We start from the raw sequence: 20,152 nt of genomic DNA, 5'->3' as shown, positions 1-20,152 counted from the left end.
TTTTCCCGTACATATTTAAAGGTACAAACTTAATTATTAGCACGATTATATCTTGTTCGTTTATGTGATTAAATGAGCCATAGTGTTAGTTTATGAGTTGGTGCATGTATGTGAGTGTATATATATATGTATATATATATTTGAGAATACATGTGTGAACGTGTATATGTACGTGTCGCGATGGAGTTCAGTCGTGCGGGACTTAAGGTTGAAGCTTAGACGTGCATAGGAAGAGTGAATGAGGTGTGCTAGTTGTTTGAACCATCATTTTGTGTTAAATGGTCGAAGTGACCAGGCTCAGGCAAACGCTGCGCCGCGACGGGCGGGACCGCGCCGCGACAAACAAAGCAAACCTGGATCAGGGATTAGGCTAAGAAGGGCCTATTTTCCCTTTATGTGTCACGCCGCGACGATTGAGGCCGCGCCGCGATAGTTCTGCTGAACTGGTGTTGAACTTAGCTCATTTTAGGGGATTTTAAGGGGCAAAATGGTAAATTGACATATGGATCTGATGGGGGCATTAACTCTCCACCACATATTCATTTATTTCATTTCCTTTTCTATTTTCTTTCCAATTTCTCTCCCAAAACACAAAACCCACTTAGTTTAATCTTGAGATTTGGAGTTGGAGATTTGTGAATCAAACCTAGGAGCGAGATTTAAAGTTGTTCTCCTTGTTACTAGCTACAAGAAGATAGTCTTGGTAAGTTCTAACTTTATGTTTTAAGTTTTAATTGGTTAATGGTTAGGGTTCGGGTTACTAGAGATTAGTATGACCCATTTGAGGGTAAAATGGGTGAGTTTGGGTTATGTTGTTGTAATGAAACCCTAATAGCCACTATTTAGGGTTTTGGCCTTGTGATTTGAGGTTGTAAGTGTCAATTGGTGTTGTTAGTCACTAATGCACTTTAAGATTTATGAAAGAAGTGTAAATGGATAAGTTTGACTTGATTGTGAGTCTAAGTAATATAAAATGGGTCAAAATGTACTAGTTGACCTAATTAGATGAAATGGGTATGGATTACCCTAAGTTTTGTGTTAATTGAAGTTAATAGACTTTAATTCACTAGTCTTAGTGATTAAAGTCTAGTCTTGGCCAATTATGGGCGATTGTGAGTAGTTGAGTCATTTAATGCAAATTGGGTCATTAAATGCTCAAGTGGGAGTATTGTGGTTAATCCCCCTAGTTATGAAATTGATTGTGCACTTAATGATTTAGGTACATTGCGTTGAAGCTCGAAAGTGCTAAATCATCATCCTTGTGACAAGGTGAGTGGAATAATTATACGTTCATGTATATGGCGTGTTTATTTGTGAATGTTATGGTATGAACCATGTGCCGGTAGTGCCATAACATGTATGTGACGGTTATAGGATGTGAACCACGTGCCGGTAGCATTGAGTGTGAACCACGTGCCGGTAGCACTATAAAATGAGGCGTGAACCACGTGCCGGTAGTGTCAAAGTGTGAACCATGTGCCGGTAGCACTATAAAAGAGTGAGACTCAAATGCGTATGGTGTGAACCACGTGCCGGTAGCACCATAGCGTTATGGTTAACCATATTGTGTTGTGATCGTTTAGCATTATATATATATATGGTGTTGAGTATATGCTAATGAGATTTTGTGTCAATGTACGACTTGTTGGTATTTCGGGTATGATTGACTTGCTATGTGAGTTACATGTTCGTACGAGGTATTTGGTAATTGTGATTGCAAATAGATGGGTTATATATATGTATGTATAATTATTGCATTCACTAAGCCTTGCTTACCCTCTCGTTGTTTACCATTTTATAGGTTCCGGCTTGGACAAGGGTAAGGGCATACGGTTGGATTAGTTGTCTCCCGTTTGGTTTAACAGGGGGTGCTTTTGGGATAGCTTTTGAAGTGGCCTAACGTTTTGGGTAGTTTAGCCCCAAACTATGCTCGAGTGTCGTTTGGATTATAAACTATCATTGTAGTGGGTCAAACTTGTATTAAACTTAATTAATGGCCTTCGAGCCTTTTGTAAACATTTAAATGGTTGTACGTTTAAATGAAACTTGTGGAATGGTTTGCATATTTAATTGGCGCGTAAATGTGTATTATAAAAAAAAAATTATCGTATGGAATACGGGTTGGGTTGTTTCAAGTGGTATCAGAGCATGGTCTAAGGGATTTAGGCGACTTGAGATAGGTGCCTAGACTTGGACTTTATTGTGTGAGCGCTTTATGCGGGACTTGTAGGACTTTGGGTCTAATCGGGAATTGTTAGTGCTTTGGTTTATGTGAACTAACCTGGTGCTAATTGTTTTGTGTTGTGTTTAGCAATCATGAAGCAAGACGAACGTTGTACTATCAAGTTAATGCGACGTGCTCGGGTAACAACAATTAGCTACCGTTGTTACGGGTTCAAATCGTGTCAAACAAACGATGTACGAATATTGTTGAGCAAGATGGGGTAGTGTGGTGTATAGGTATATGCATATGTGTTAAGTCCTTTCGTTTCATTGCTTAATGTACTTCGTTTTATATAATGAAGATGAGAAATGGACACGACACCAATGACGGAAGTATGAGTGAGGATGTTGAACTCACGGCCAAGGTTGAGGCCATCTTTAAAAGACTAAAGAAGGATTTTCTTGACGATGTCCGAAAGGTCTTCCAAGAGTCGTTCGATGTACAAGTGACCGAAATAATCAATGATCGAATGAAAGCCGCAATAGAGGAGGCTTTAGAGGCTAGAAACATTTATCCTCGAGGCGAAGGGGGTAAAGGTAATGGTGGGGGTGGAAGGCGGGACTTCCACTACAAGAATTTCAAGGATACTCAACCTCCGATGTTTAATGGGGTGAGGGATCCATTGAAAAGCACTTGTTGGATTTCCGATATCGAGGGAGCTTTCCGTACCACGGAATGTCCTCCCGAGAAGAAGACGAGGTATGGGTCTAGCATGTTACGTGAAGAAGGCAAGTTGTGGTGGGACGATAAAATCAATTTATATGGTGAAGAGCAATGTATGAGCTTGACATGGGAGGAGTTTAAGAAGGAATTTTTCCAAGAATATCGAACTTCTTCCGACCTTGATAGAATCCGGGACGATTTGCATCATTTGCAACAAGTTTCAATGGACTTGGTTACTCTCAAGTCTAGCTTTTTGGCAAAGACTCGTTTTTGCCCGGAATATGTTGGTGACGATCACAAGCTAATGAAAGATTTCTACCGTACCTTGAACGATGAGTTAAAGGGTAAGATTAGTCGGGGAATGGCTAAGACTTTTGAAGAACTATTCGAGTTGGCTCGGGGTTTTGAACCGGAGGTTTCGAGGAAGAGTGATTTCACTTTTTCAAAGAGAAAGTTTGAAGGTTCGAGCCATTCGAATTTTTCAAATAAAAAGAACAAGAAAGGCTCCGAAAGCTTAAATAGTGTGAAGAAGGGTGCTTCTGGGGGTTTCGGGCCCACGTATTTTAATTGTAAACAAAGGGGACACATGGCCCGTGATTGTACCAATGGCCCGAACAAATTTACTTGCTATAATTGTGGTAAGGAAGGGCACAAGAAGCCGGAATGTCCCGAGTTGAATAATGATCATGTTAAGAAATTGGAGAGAGCAGCGGGCATGGCTAGAGGTCGCAACTATTTGATGACGAATGATGAAGCTACGCAATCCAACGAAGTTGTCTCAGGTACTTTTATGGTTAACTCTAATCCGGCAAGGATTTTATTTGATAGCGGTGCAAATTTGTCATTTGTGTCTCCAAAATTTGTGCCTAAACTTGATAGACCGTTAGCTAAGTTAAGTCGTCCGGTAGAAGTCGAAATAGCGGACGGCAAGACGGTGCTAGTGGTTGATGTGTGTAAGAATTGTGATGTCGTTTTTGGTGCCGAAAACTTTAAAATTGATCTCATCCCTATGACTTTGGGCGATTTTGATATCGTTGTTGGTATGGATTGGCTCGATCGAAATAGAGCCGATATTGCATGTCATGAAAAGTTTATACGTATGAAGACTGTCACACCCCCAGTTAGGGCCTGGGTGAAATGTGACTTAATATCAAATCAACCAACATATTATAATATACGAGAACAATACTAAATGATAAAACAAACTTTATTGAGCACGCAGCGGAAAATGAAACGTAGTTACAATGATAGGAATAACAATAATGGAAATGTTCACATGCAGAAGTAATAAATGCGATATCTCTTGATCCTATGTCCAAGTAGCATCACATAAGCAGTAAGTATAAGAGCTTGAATCAAACAGCACCTGAGACAAAACATGCTAAAGTGTCAACCAAAAGGTTGAGTGAAGTTCATAGGTTTAACAAATAAGTTTGACCGTTTGTTTTAGACCACAAGATTTAATCTGTAAGGTTGATCTCCCGCAGGATCAAAAAGTTATGCCAGTGCGTGATATTTAGACTAAACGTTCAAGTTTGCCCCATGACAAGTTAGTTCTACTTGTCGGTTTAATTTCATTATCAAGCAATACAAAGATAACATCAAATGTATCGGGGACGTTACTCCCGATAGGCCTACCCCCAATAACTAAGCATGCCGCAGCACCTAAAAATATCACTGTAGGGACTTAGTCGGACATAGCCGGGTATAGCATAGTTTTAGTTGGTACTTGTGTCTAAATTGTAAATAGTAAAAGCAGCATGTGTCTCACCCCAATAAGTATAAAAAGTAAATTGAGCTCAAGTAAAGTGGGGCTATAAAAATCACCTTAGTAATTCGATGAAGTAAGGTAGTCCTTAAAGAGAATGTATGGATGATCGAAGCACAAGATAAGTCAACCTAAGAATAAGTTGAGAATAGTTTAGATGTTTTGCCCGTATGAAGATAAGTTTAAGTATTTTCGTGTGTAGTAAGTTTAAAGATTGTTTATCGTTTTGGAAAGGCTTTTGCATATTAGACAAGCTTCCAATCTACCCACTTTCAATTTAAAATGGACTTTTCAGGTCATTAGGTTTCTGAGCACTAGGATCCGTTAAATTGGACAATCCAGACCCTCCACCTAAGACTTTCGAGCTTCCATCCACATCGAGAAAGTTTAAGATCTATACAAGTCTAATATACCGATCCAATATGTTTTTAGGTGTGTATAGGAATACAACACTTTAGTTATTTTACTTATAAGTGTTTCAATATATATAAATATTATATATATGTAAGGATACATATATATATTTATTTTAAATTTTGTTTTAGATCAATAATAGCATCAATTAATTATCTAATAATATTAACAAGTGTAATATTGATTTAATATCAGTAGGTAATATGTATAAAACATAATAAAATTTTTATACACATTAATATTAAGTTTTGTGTATTAAATAACACTTTTTATTATTTTTTTAATAGCTAAAATGTAAATAAATAGGTAAACAAATTAAACATCACATTTTATATTTTTCTTATGTTCTACTGATCAAAATAAGCTTAAGAAAAATTTATAGATTTTTGTTATGGTGTTTAAGTATTTATTTTCCATTTTCCTTTCGGTTTGTAATAATACAAAGTTTATAAAGAATTAATTATTAAATGAACCAAATTAATTCAACCAATATTTTTTTCTATGCTTATAATGTTAGAACAAAGTCAGAAAAATTATTTATACATTTATATAAATAGTTTAACTATTTAATCATACTATTGTGTAGTTTTTAGTTTTAATAAAAAAAATTAAATAGAAATACATAACCATTAATTCTACAAATATTTTTATAACTTTATTAATAGTTATTAAGTAGTTTTTAATAGTTATCATGGTTAAAAACCTGTTGTAACATGTAATTTCATTTTATTATAAAAAACAGTTTAATCGGGTACTGTAGCGTTTTCAGAAGAAAATTCAAATTAAATATTAAACATGCGAATTTAATTATAAAAAAAATTTATAATTACCCTTACATATGATATAGCAAGCGACTAAAATAAAATTTTACAAAAAAATTCGTTTACTATTTAATAAAAATCATTTATGTATTTCGGTTTATAAAAAAAATCAGTTTTTGATTTTTAATAAATACTATTCCGACTTTATAATTCATGAAACTAATTTTTATAGACATTAGGATACTTAACACTAATTATCATGTATTTACATTTTTTATTAAAATTAATTTCGTATTTAATTAGTTTTTAACATAAAAACTAGCATAAAACTATATAAAAACTTAATAAAAACTATATAAATTAATTAGGGGACTTACAAAAAATAGTTGCTGAGACTTGGGAGAGTTTCTTTCAAGTTGAGAGTGTGTTTTGAGGTGTGAGTTGAAATGAAACAAATGGGTGCTATTTATAGTGAAAATAAAGTTGATAAAATGAGTTTTATAATTTTTTTTTTTTTAGTCAACAATAGGTGGTACTAGTTTATACCTTATTTTTAGTCAACATAAGGATGTAATGGTTTAAGATTCTTTAGTCTCATTATTATTACTATTATTATTTTTACATTTACTACATTGATAAGTATTATTTTCTTTTTACTAATTCATGACTTGTATATATTTAGTTCCCAATTGTTTTATTATTTATATAAATGTCACTTTTTATTTATTACTTACAGGTTATTAGTTATAATATTACATAAATGCATAAATTTTAATTAGTAGCGAGTGTCGACTAACAGTTTATTATTTTCATCTTTTATTAACTTGTCAATTATTGCACAAAGTTAATTAATATGTTTTCTAACTCTTAACACTTAACAATTATTGATTAAAGTTTGATCATTAAGTTTTAATTATATTGTTTGGGCATTTAATATTGAAAAAATATAGAATGGAAAAATGAGGGTCGTTATAGTACCTCCCCGTTATTGAAAACTTCGTCCCGAAGTTTTTAGGTAGTTTTCTCGTTTGCATCAGCAGTTGAGAAGAGATGGGGATATTTCCGTTTCATATGGTCTTTGCGTTCCCAGGTATATTCGGGGCCTCTACGCGAATTCCACCGGACTTTAACGATAGGTATATTGCTTTTACGCGTTTGTTTGACCTCTCCTTCCATGATTTCTATAGGTTCTTCAACGAAGTGCATTTGCTCATCAATGCGGACATCATCCAGAGGAATAACGAGTGTGTCATCGGCAAGACACCGTTTAAGATTTGAGACATGAAACACATCATGTACTTGACTAAGTTCGGTTGGCAGTTCTAATCGGTATGCCACGGGACCGACTCTTTCAGTGATTGTGAATGGTCCAACATATCGTGGACTGAGTTTACTTCGCTTACCGAAGCGGACAACACCTTTCCAAGGGGATACTTTCAACATGACTTTATCTCCAACTTGGTATTCGATGTCTTTTCGTTTCTTATTGGCATAGCTTTTCTGTCGGCTACGGGCAGTTTCTAAACGTTGCTTGATTTGAACGATCTTTTCGGTAGTTTCGTGAATAATTTCAGGACCAGTTAAATGTCTGTCCTCAAGTTCATCCCAACACAAAGGGGATCTACACTTCCGTCCATATAAAGCTTCAAAAGGTGCAGCCTTAATGCTGGAGTGATAACTGTTATTATAAGAAAATTCAACCAAAGGTAGATGTCTATCCCATCCTTTCCGAAATCGATTGCACAAGCACGTAGCATATCCTCCATAGTTTGAATGGTTCGTTCACTTTGACCATCGGTTTGTGGATGATAAGCTGTACTCATGTCGAGTTGAGTTCCAAGAGCAGATTGTAAAGTTTTCCAAAATCTAGAAACAAATCGACTATCGCGATCAGAAATGATCGAGATAGGAACACCATGACGTGAGACGATTTCTTTAATATAAAGCTGTGCTAATCTCTCCATCTTGTCGGTTTCCTTGATCGGTATGAAATGTGCAGATTTAGTAAGACGATCAACTACGACCCAAATAGTATCGTTACCGTTCGAAGTCTTAGGTAACTTAGTAACGAAGTCCATAGTGATACCTTCCCACTTCCACTGCGGAATGTCGGGTTGTGTCAACAGACCAGAAGGCTTTTGATGTTCGGCCTTGACTTTCAAACAAGTGAGACACTTACTAACATAAGTAGCAATATCGGCTTTCATGTTAGGCCACCAGTAGAATTCCTTCACATCGTGATACATCTTACTGGAACCGGGATGGATAGAATATCTAGTCTTATGTGCTTCATCCAAGACTAGTTCGCGAAGATTACCAAAACGAGGAACCCAGATTCTATTGCCAAAGTACCGTGTACCATTAGCTTTCACTTGAAGTTGGTTCTCAAAACCAATAGGTCCTTCACCTTCGATAAGTGTCGGTCTAATAGCTTCCAATTGAGCTTCACAGATTCGTGAAATAAGATTCGATTTGATTTTTAGGTTTAAAGCACGAACACGTTTAATATCGTCTTTTCGACTAAGGGCATCGGCAACTACATTCGCCTTGCCAGGATGATATTTCAGCTCACAATAATAATCGTTCAATGTCTCGAGCCATCGACTTTGCCTCATATTCAGCTGTTTTTGATCAAAGATGTGTCGAAGACTTTTATGGTCAGTGTACACCGTAAAGTGATTACCATAGAGATAATGTCTCCATATCTTTAATGCAAATACCACGGCACCTAACTCTAGGTCATGTGTGGTATAGTTTACTTCATGTTTCTTCAACTGTCTAGATGTATAGGCGATAACCTTCTCTCGTTGCATTAAAACACAACCAAAGCCATGCTTTGAGGCATCGCAGTAAACAACAAAGTCGTTGGTACCTTCAGGTAAAGAAAGAATCGGGGCTGTGGTCAACTTCTCCTTCAGAATCTTGAAAGCAGATTCCTGTTCTTCGGACCACTCAAATTTCTTCCCTTTTTGAGTCAGCTTTGTAAGAGGTTTGGCAATGAGAGAAAAATCTTTTATAAACCTTCGATAGTAACCGGCAAGTCCCAAAAATTGACGAATATGCTTTGCAGTCTTTGGTATCTCCCAGTTCTGAATAGCAGTAATCTTAGCTGGATCGACATGTATTCCGTTTCTATCAACAACATGTCCGAGAAATTGTACGGTTTTGAGCCAAAACTCGCACTTAGAAAATTTAGCATAAAGTTGTTCCTTTCGTAAGAGTTCAAGAATCATGCGCAAATGTTGCTCATGCTCTTTCTCATTCTTCGAATAGATCAAGATGTCGTCAATGAATACGATGACAAATTTGTCAAGATACGGTTTACAAACACGATTCATGAGGTCCATGAACACGGCAGGAGCATTAGTTAAACCAAAAGGCATGACACAGAATTCATAGTGCCCATAACGAGTGCGAAAAGCAGTCTTAGGAATATCGGATTCCTTGACCTTGAGTTGGTGATAACCGGATCTTAAATCAATCTTTGAATAAACACTTGACCCTTGAAGTTGGTCAAATAGATCATCAATACGTGGCAACGGATAACGGTTCTTGATAGTAAGCTTGTTAAGTTCGCGGTAATCAATGCACATCCTTAATGTACCATCCTTCTTTTTAACAAACAGAATAGGAGCTCCCCAAGGGGACGAGCTTGGACGAATGAAACCTTTATCCAATAGTTCTTGGAGTTGGTTGGATAATTCCTTCATTTCGGAAGGTGCTAAATGGTATGGTGCTTTAGCAACAGGAGCAGCACCAGGAGTTAAATCAATTTGGAATTCAACTTGTCGAGGAGGTGGAATACCCGGAAGATCTTCGGGAAACACATCGGGAAAGTCTTTAACTACTGGTACATCTTCAATTCGCTTCTCTTTCGATTCAATCAGATTAACGTGGGCTAGAATAGCTGGATAACCTTTCATAAGGTATTTGCGGGTTTTAATACAGGAGATAATATTGAGATTGGAACCACTCTTTTCACCTTGGATAATAAGAGTCTCTCCATTTCCTAATGGAACATGAACGGTTTTATCGTAACACATGATCGCAGCTCTTAATGGACGTAACCAATCCATTCCAACTACGACATCGAAACTTCCTAGCTCGACCGGCAAAAGGTCTATCTTAAATTCTTTGCTGGCTAAGATTAGGTTGCAGTTTTTATAAATTTTATCAACTTTCATGATCTTTCCATTGGCTACTTCTACTAATCGTTTAGTTTCTAAGGGTTGAGGCTTTTCAGTAAATAGGGTACAAAATTCATTAGATACGTAACTTCGGTCGGCACCAGTATCGAATAAAATAGTTGCGTAGCAATTATTGACGAGATACGTACCCGTGATGACCTCATCTTCATCTCGGGCTTTAGCAGCAGTAATAACAAATGCACGACCCTTTGCAGCAGTAGTATTGGCTCCAGTAGCAGGATTATCTCTCTTCTTAGGGCAATTTGGACTAATGTGTCCCTTTTCCCCACAAGTATAACAAGTAGGAGGAGCTTTGGCAGGAACAATAGATTTATTCTTTGGAGGAGTCCTACACGTCTTAGCTACGTGTCCCACTTTCTTACACAACGAACAAGTGGCAGTGCACTGCCCCGGGTGATGCCTTTCACAACGAACACAAAAAGGATAAGTGCCCTTATAATTCTTCCTTGTACTATCCATAAGCTTTTTACTAACATTCTGAGTTGAACCTTGAGACGGCTCAAACTTCCTCTTACCATCATTACCCTTGGTTTCAACTTGCTTATTGGCCGACGCCCTTCTTCTCTTGGCCAACATGAGATTTTGTGCCATGAGAATCACAGCATCCAAAGTAACCTTCTCAGCAGCAATAACATTCCCTTGAACATCCTCGGGAAGACCTTCAATATACCGCTCAATTCTTCTAGCTTCAGTAGGAAACATTTCAGGACATAGAGTAGAAAGCTCCAGATAACGATTGGTATAATTCTCAATGTCAGTACCCTTGACCCTGAGTTCCCAGAACTCAGCTTCAAGCTTCTGAACTTGACTCCTTGGGCAGAATTTGTTGACCATCATACTTTTGAGTTCGTCCCATGGAATTGCATTAGCATTATCAATTCCTACGGACTTGGCATAAGCAGTCCACCAAGTTAAAGCATTACCACCCAACGAGCTAGTGGCATACTTTACTCGATCATCATCACCACAGTTGCAAATACGGAAAATAGATTCCATCTTTTCGAACCAACGAACTTGTTCGACAGCTTCTTCGTTTCCCTTAAAAGCGGGAGGGTGACAGTTTGTAAAGTCCTTGTAGGAACAAGGTTTTGGTTGAGTATTAGCATGATTAGCTTGGGCGTTGCCTTGGGCAGCAGCGAGTAACTGTTGGAATTGCTCAGTAGTTAACACAACGTTGTTAACGGTAGGTGCAGCTGAACGAACCATGATGTCACTACATAAAAGTGAACATATGTTTGATAAGTTTAACAAGTTATAAGTTTGAGTAATCACAAGTATGAATAAACTAAAGTATTGATATCGCATGATATTAATAAAACACTTTATATTATTAGAACGAGGCATTAAATAAGCCTTTATTACACGATTCGGAAATAGAAATTGTTTAAGGCACAGCCTTTACATAGATGGAAAATAGGAAAAATAACTAGGAAATATTAAGATTGAAGTAGTCTTCATATTTCGTCTCCAACCTTCTTCATAAACTCCTCAACTTTCTCATTTTTCGTCTTTTGTTTCTCATAGAGATACTCGAAGTTGTCATAAAGGTTGGTAACACGACTGTTTACGGCATTAGTGTTGTACTCTCTTATGGCAAGTTGTTCGTCGACTCGACCTTTCTCCATTTTCATTCGGACATCAACATCCTCCTTGAGGTAAGCAAGTGATTGCTTTCCCCAGCGAGTGTTGCGTTCTTCCTCGCACTTTAGCATCAGCAACTCCTTTCTTAGCTCGACGTTTTCTTTCATAAGTTTCTTCATTCGACGATCCACTCTTTCCATGTGGCGAAGTAGACCTCCAATGTTTCTCTCGGTATCGTTTCGTAATCTCATGATTTCATACTTAGGACCATCATAAAAAGGAGATCGGGCTCTCTTCCTTGATGGACCAACTTCTTCATGCCGTTTTCCCTTATCTTGGGTTCTCGGAGTTGGGTAGTATTGAGGAGACCCATGTGAATCTAAAATAGTATTCGGGCTATAATTCAGCGGTGGTGAAGCAGGACTATAAAGAGGACTTCGAACTGGTCTCGAAGTTGAAGAGTGTCCAACACCTACTTCGGTGGTAGGGTTGTGAGTTGCTTTGTTGGGCTTGTTAACGCTTGAGCTTGACATCCTATCATTAGGAAAGAGACCTTGATTAGAATCTTTGAGTCAAGTTTATTAAAGCATAATTGTTAAGATTATACGACAATCCTAAGTGCTTTAAGTCTAAGGCAGGAAAGGTTATAGTTTCCTAGGTTGCTAAGGCACCCTAGCTAACAAGTAAGGCACACATAAAAATGCAATCCTGGTTCTCTATAACAGCCTGGTTTGCTCTGATACCAATCTGTCACACCCCCAGTTAGGGCCTGGGTGAAATGTGACTTAATATCAAATCAACCAACATATTATAATATACGAGAACAATACTAAATGATAAAACAAACTTTATTGAGCACGCAGCGGAAAATGAAACGTAGTTACAATGATAGGAATAACAATAATGGAAATGTTCACATGCAGAAGTAATAAATGCGATATCTCTTGATCCTATGTCCAAGTAGCATCACATAAGCAGTAAGTATAAGAGCTTGAATCAAACAGCACCTGAGACAAAACATGCTAAAGTGTCAACCAAAAGGTTGAGTGAAGTTCATAGGTTTAACAAATAAGTTTGACCGTTTGTTTTAGACCACAAGATTTAATTTGTAAGGTTGATCTCCCGCAGGATCAAAAAGTTATGCCAGTGCGTGATATTTAGACTAAACGTTCAAGTTTGCCCCATGACAAGTTAGTTCTACTTGTCGGTTTAATTTCATTATCAAGCAATACAAAGATAACATCAAATGTATCGGGGACGTTACTCCCGATAGGCCTACCCCCAATAACTAAGCATGCCGCAGCACCTAAAAATATCACTGTAGGTACTTAGTCGGACATAGCCGGGTATAGCATAGTTTTAGTTGGTACTTGTGTCTAAATTGTAAATAGTAAAAGCAGCATGTGTCTCACCCCAATAAGTATAAAAAGTAAATTGAGCTCAAGTAAAGTGGGGCTATAAAAATCACCTTAGTAATTCGATGAAGTAAGGTAGTCCTTAAAGAGAATGTATGGATGATCGAAGCACAAGATAAGTCAACCTAAGAATAAGTTGAGAATAGTTTAGATGTTTTGCCCGTATGAAGATAAGTTTAAGTATTTTCGTGTGTAGTAAGTTTAAAGATTGTTTATCGTTTTGGAAAGGCTTTTGCATATTAGACAAGCTTCCAATCTACCCACTTTCAATTTAAAATGGACTTTTCAGGTCATTAGGTTTCTGAGCACTAGGATCCGTTAAATTGGACAATCCAGACCCTCCACCTAAGACTTTCGAGCTTCCATCCACATCGAGAAAGTTTAAGATCTATACAAGTCTAATATACCGATCCAATATGTTTTTAGGTGTGTATAGGAATACAACACTTTAGTTATTTTACTTATAAGTGTTTCAATATATATAAATATTATATATATGTAAGGATACATATATATATTTATTTTAAATTTTGTTTTAGATCAATAATAGCATCAATTAATTATCTAATAATATTAACAAGTGTAATATTGATTTAATATCAGTAGGTAATATGTATAAAACATAATAAAATTTTTATACACATTAATATTAAGTTTTGTGTATTAAATAACACTTTTTATTATTGTTTTAATAGCTAAAATGTAAATAAATAGGTAAACAAATTAAACATCACATTTTATATTTTTCTTATGTTCTACTGATCAAAATAAGCTTAAGAAAAATTTATAGATTTTTGTTATGGTGTTTAAGTATTTATTTTCCATTTTCCTTTCGGTTTGTAATAATACAAAGTTTATAAAGAATTAATTATTAAATGAACCAAATTAATTCAACCAATATTTTTTTCTATGCTTATAATGTTACAACAAAGTCAGAAAAATTATTTATACATTTATATAAATAGTTTAACTATTTAATCATACTATTGTGTAGTTTTTAGTTTTAATAAAAACAATTAAATAGAAATACATAACCATTAATTCTACAAATATTTTTATAACTTTATTAATAGTTATTAAGTAGTTTTTAATAGTTATCATGGTTAAAAACCTGCTGTAACATGTAATTTCATTTTATTATAAAAAACAGTTTAATCGGGTACTGTAGCGTTTTCAGAAGAAAATTCAAATTAAATATTAAACATGCGAATTTAATTATAAAAAAAATTTATAATTACCCTTACATATGATATAGCAAGCGACTAAAATAAAATTTTACAAAAAAATTCGTTTTCTATTTAATAAAAATCATTTATGTATTTCGGTTTATAAAAAAAATCAGTTTTTGATTTTTAATAAATACTATTCCGACTTTATAATTCATGAAACTAATTTTTATAGACATTAGGATACTTAACACTAATTATCATGTATTTACATTTTTTATTAAAATTAATTTCGTATTTAATTAGTTTTTAACATAAAAACTAGCATAAAACTATATAAAAACTTAATAAAAACTATTTAAATTAATTAGGGGACTTACAAAAAATAGTTGCTGAGACTTGGGAGAGTTTCTTTCAAGTTGAGAGTGTGTTTTGAGGTGTGAGTTGAAATGAAACAAATGGGTGCTATTTATAGTGAAAATAAAGTTGATAAAATGAGTTTTATAATTTTTTTTTTTTAGTCAACAATAGGTGGTACTAGTTTATACCTTATTTTTAGTCAACATAAGGATGTAATGGTTTAAGATTCTTTAGTCTCATTATTATTACTATTATTATTTTTACATTTACTACATTGATAAGTATTATTTTCTTTTTACTAATTCATGACTTGTATATATTTAGTTCCCAATTGTTTTATTATTTATATAAATGTCACTTTTTATTTATTACTTACAGGTTATTAGTTATAATATTACATAAATGCATAAATTTTAATTAGTAGCGAGTGTCGACTAACAGTTTATTATTTTCATCTTTTATTAACTTGTCAATTATTGCACAAAGTTAATTAATATGTTTTCTAACTCTTAACACTTAACAATTGTTGATTAAAGTTTGATCATTAAGTTTTAATTATATTGTTTGGGCATTTAATATTGAAAAAATATAGAATGGAAAAATGAGGGTCGTTATAAAGACCCCAAGTGGGGGAGAGTTGATTATTAATGGCGATAGACGAAGAAGACTTGAACCGATATGTTCTTCTGCACGGGCACGTCGTTTTCTTGTTAGTGGTGGCTTGGCTTTTCTTGCCCATGTTGTTGATACTCGTGATGAGCCACCACCCATTTGTGAAATTCCGGTGGTTAGTGAATTCGAAGACGTATTTCCGGACGAGTTACTGGGTGTTCCGGTGGAAAGACAAGTTGAATTTCGTATTGAGTTGGTTCCGGGAGCTACTCCCATTGCTAAAACTCCTTATCGTTTAGCACCAATGGAAATGCAAGAGTTGTTAAATCAAACCCAAGAGTTTCTTGAGAAGGGTTTTATTCGACCGAGTGCTTCGCCATGGGGCGCACCGGTTTTATTAGTGAAAAAGAAGGATGGTAGTATGTGGATGTGCATCGATTACCGGGAATTGAATAAAGTGACGATCAAGAATCGGTATCCATTGCCTCGGATTTTCAATTTGTTTGACCAACTTCAAGGTGCGACGTATTTCTCTAAGATCTACCTACGGTCTGGCTATCACCAAATGCGGGTCCGTGAGGAAGATATTGAGAAAACGGCTTTTCGAACGCGTTATGGGCATTTCGAGTTTGTAGTTATGCCTTTTGGTCTTACGAATGCACCGGCAGCATTCATGGATCTTATGAATCGAGTGTGCCAACCTATGTTGGACAAGTCGGTGATTCTGTTCATTGACGACATACTAGTCTACTCGAAAAGTATGAACGAGCATGAATGTCATTTGCATGAAGTATTAAAGACGTTACAAAAGGAGAAGTTGTATGCTAAGTTCTCCAAATGTGAATTTTGGTTAAGGGAGGTTCAATTCCTTGGCCACATTGTGAACAAAGACGGTATTCAAGTAGATCCGGGGAAGATAGAGACGGTGAAGAGTTGGAGACAACCGACTACGCCTACGGAGGTCCGAAGTTTCCTCGGATTGGCTGGTTATTATCGTCGGTTTATCCAAGACTTTTCTAAGATCGATTCTTCATTAACGAAATTGACGAGGAAGAATGCGAGGTTTGTTTGGGAGAACGAGCAAGAAATTGCTTTTCAATTGTTAAAGGAGAAGTTATGTCAAGCTCCGGTGTTAGTTTTGCCGGAAGGGGTGGAAGACATGACGGTTTATTGTGATGTTTCGTTAAATGGACTCGGGTGTGTTCTAATGCAAAGAGGTAAAGTCATCGCTTATGCCTCTCGACAATTAAAGGAACACGAGACGAGATATCTGACTCATGATCTTGAGTTGGCGGCGGTTGTGCATGCGTTGAAAATTTTGCGCCATTACTTGTATGGTGTCAAGTGTACGATTTATTCGGATCATAAGAGTTTGAAACATCTCTTTAATCAACGAGATTTGAATTATCGTCAACGTAGGTGGATGGATGTGGTAAAAGACTATGATTGTGAGATACTCTATCATCCAGGCAAGGCGAATGTGGTCGCGGATGCGTTAAGTTTAAAGAGTCATCACCCTGTGTTACGATTGGGATTGTTACGTATGATTATTAGTAACGATTTTCTTGAAAGACTCGGCGTGATTCAAATAGAGGCTTACGTTCACAACAAGCATGCGGAGCGAATTGTGGGACAATCGGAGTTCATTACTATGGGCTCGCGGGGTTTGTTGTCTTTTCAAGGAAGAGTGTGGGTGCCTAAGATGGGAGATTATCGACAAGTGCTACTTGATGAAGCACATAAGTCAAAGTATTCCATTCATCCGGGCGCAACGAAAATGTATCTTGATTTAAAGAAAGATTATTGGTGGCCTGGCATGAAACGTGATGTTGTGAAGTATGTTGAGCAATGCGTCACGTGTTTGCAAGTTAAAGCCGAGCACCAAAAGCCGTATGGTAAGTTACAACCGTTAGAAATCCCGAAATGGAAATGGGAGCACATTACCATGGATTTCATCACAAAGTTACCTAAAACGGCGAGAACCCAGTTTGATTCGATTTGGGTTATAGTTGATCGACTGACGAAGAGTGCTTTGTTCCTTCCCATTAAGGAAGCAATATCGTCAGAGACCTTGGCTAAGTTGTTTATCAAGAAAGTCATCTCTCGACACGGTGTTCCTATATCGATTGTTTCGGATCGAGATACTCGTTTTACATCTCGATTTTGGGAAAAGTTTCACGAAGATATGGGTACGCAATTAAAATTAAGCACGGCGTATTATCCTCAAACGGACGGTCAAACCGAACGTACGAATCAAACTTTAGAAGATATGTTACGTGCGTGCATTATCGATTTTGGTGGTAGTTGGGACGAGCACTTACCTTTGGTGGAATTCTCGTACAATAATAGTTATCATACTAGTATTGGAATGCCACCTTATGAGATGCTTTATGGGCGTAGGTGTCGAACCCCGATTTGTTGGGGTGAAGTGGGACAAAAGGAAATCGGGAGTACCGATTTGGTTTTAGAGACGAATAGCAAGATTGATGTGATTCGAGAGCATTTGAAAAAGGCTCAAGATAGGCAAAAGTCGTATGTCGACAAACGTAGACGAACGATCGAATTTCAAGAAGGTGACATGGTGATGCTTAAGGTTTCGCCATGGAAAGGTATTATTCGATTCCGGAAACGAGGAAAGTTAGCTCCTCGGTTTATTGGGCCGTTTAAGGTTTTAGCTCGTGTTGGTGAAGTCGCGTATCGTTTTGAATTACCCGAAGGGCTTGCGGGGATCCATAATATATTTCATGTTTCCCACCTCCGTAAGTGTCCTGCGGATGATTCATCTTAGGTGCCATTAGACGAGATTGAGCTAAATAATAAGTTAGAGTATATCGAGGAACCGATTGCCATACTTGATGAGAAGGTCAAAAGATTGAGACATAAAGAGGTAAGGACTTTTAAAGTTCAATGGCGTCGTAGTAAGGGTTCCGAGTTCACTTGGGAGCCCGAAGAGTTTGTGTTGGTTTATCTTCTTTCTTGTCATGCGGCTTGGATCGCGAGGACGCGCTCCGATTCAAGTGGGGGAGAGTTGTAACATCCCTTTTTTTTCCCATACATATTTAAAGGTACAAACTTAATTATTAGCACGATTATATCTTGTTCGTTTATGTGATTAAATGAGCCGTAGTGTTAGTTTATGAGTTGGTGCATGTATGTGAGTGTATATATATATGTATGTATATATATATATATATATATATATATATATATATATATATATATATATATATATATATATATATATATATATATATATATATATATATATATATATATATATATATATTTGAGAATACATGTGTGAACGTGTATATGTACGTGTCGCGATGGAGTTGAGTCGTGCGGGACTTAAGGTTGAAGCTTAGGCGTGCATAGGAAGAGTGAATGAGGTGTGCTAGTTGTTTGAACCATCGTTTTGTGTTAAATGGTCGAAGTGACCAGGCTCAAGCAAACGTCGCGCCGAGACGGGCGGGACCGCGCCGCGACAAACAAAGCAAACATGGATCAGGGATTGGGTTAAGAAGGGCCTATTTTTCCTTTATGTGTCGCGTCGCGACGATTGAGGCCGCGCCGCGACCGTTCTGCTGAACTGGTGTCGAACTTAGCTCATTTTAAGGGATTTTAAGGGGCAAAATGGTAAATTGACATATGGATCTGATGGGGGCATTAACTCTCCACCACATATTCATTTATTTCATTTCCTTTTCTATTTTCTTTCCAATTTCTCTCCCAAAACACAAAACCCACTTAGTTTAATCTTGAGATTTGGAGTTGGAGATTTGTGAATCAAACCTAGGAGCGAGATTTAAAGTTGTTCTCCTTGTTACTAGCTACAAGAAGATAGTCTTGGTAAGTTCTAACTTTAAGTTTTAAGTTTTAATTGGTTAATGGTTAGGGTTCGGGTTACTAGAGATTAGTATGACCCATTTGAGGGTAAAATGGGTGAGTTTGGGTTATGTTGTTGTAATGAAACCCTAAAAGCCACTATTTAGGGTTTTGGACTTGTGATTTGAGGTTGTAAGTGACAATTGGTGTTGTTAGTCACTAATGCACTTTAAGATTTATGAAAGAAGTGTAAATGGGTAAGTTTGACTTGATTGTGAATCTAAGTAATATAAAATGGGTCAAAATGTACTAGTTGACCTAATTAGATGAAATGGGTATGGATTACCCTAAGTTTTGTATTAATTGAAGTTAATAGACTTTAATTCACTAGTCTTAGTGAATAAAGTCGAGTCTTGGCCAATTATGCGCGATTGTGAGTAGTTGAGTCATTTAATGCAAATTGTGTCATTAAATGCTCAAGTGGGAGTATTGTGGTTAATCCCACTAGTTGTGAAATTGATTGTGCACTTAATGATTTAGGTACATTGCGTTGAAGCTCGGAAGTGCTAAATCATCATCCTTGTGACAAGGTGAGTGGAATAATTATACGTTCTTGTATATGACGTGTTTATTTGTGAATGTTATGGTATGAACCATGTGCCGGTAGTGCCATAACATGTATGTGACGGTTATAGGATGTGAACCACGTGCCGGTAGCATCGAGTGTGAACCACGTGCCGGTAGCACTATAAAATGAGGCGTGAACCACGTGCCGATAGCGTCAAAGTGTGAACCATGTGCCGGTAGCACTATAAAAGAGTGAGACTCAAATGCGTATGGTGTGAACCACGTGTCGGTAGCACCATAGCTTTATGGTTAACCATATTGTGTTGTGATCTTTTAACATTATATATATATATGGTGTTGAGTATATGCTAATGAGATTTTGTGTCAATGTACGACTTGTTGGTATTTCGTGTATGATTGACTTGCAATGTGAGTTACATGTTCGTACGAGGTATTTGGTAATTGTGATTGCAAATAGATGGGTTATATATATGTATGTATAATTATTGCATTCACTAAGCCTTGCTTACCCTCTCGTTGTTTACCATTTTATAGGTTCCGGCTTGGACAAGGGTAAGGGCATACGGT

This window comes from Rutidosis leptorrhynchoides, chromosome 11, assembly GCF_046630445.1.
Source record: "Rutidosis leptorrhynchoides isolate AG116_Rl617_1_P2 chromosome 11, CSIRO_AGI_Rlap_v1, whole genome shotgun sequence".
Taxonomy (NCBI): domain Eukaryota; kingdom Viridiplantae; phylum Streptophyta; class Magnoliopsida; order Asterales; family Asteraceae; genus Rutidosis; species Rutidosis leptorrhynchoides.
Note: the sequence above shows the minus strand (reverse complement) of the source record.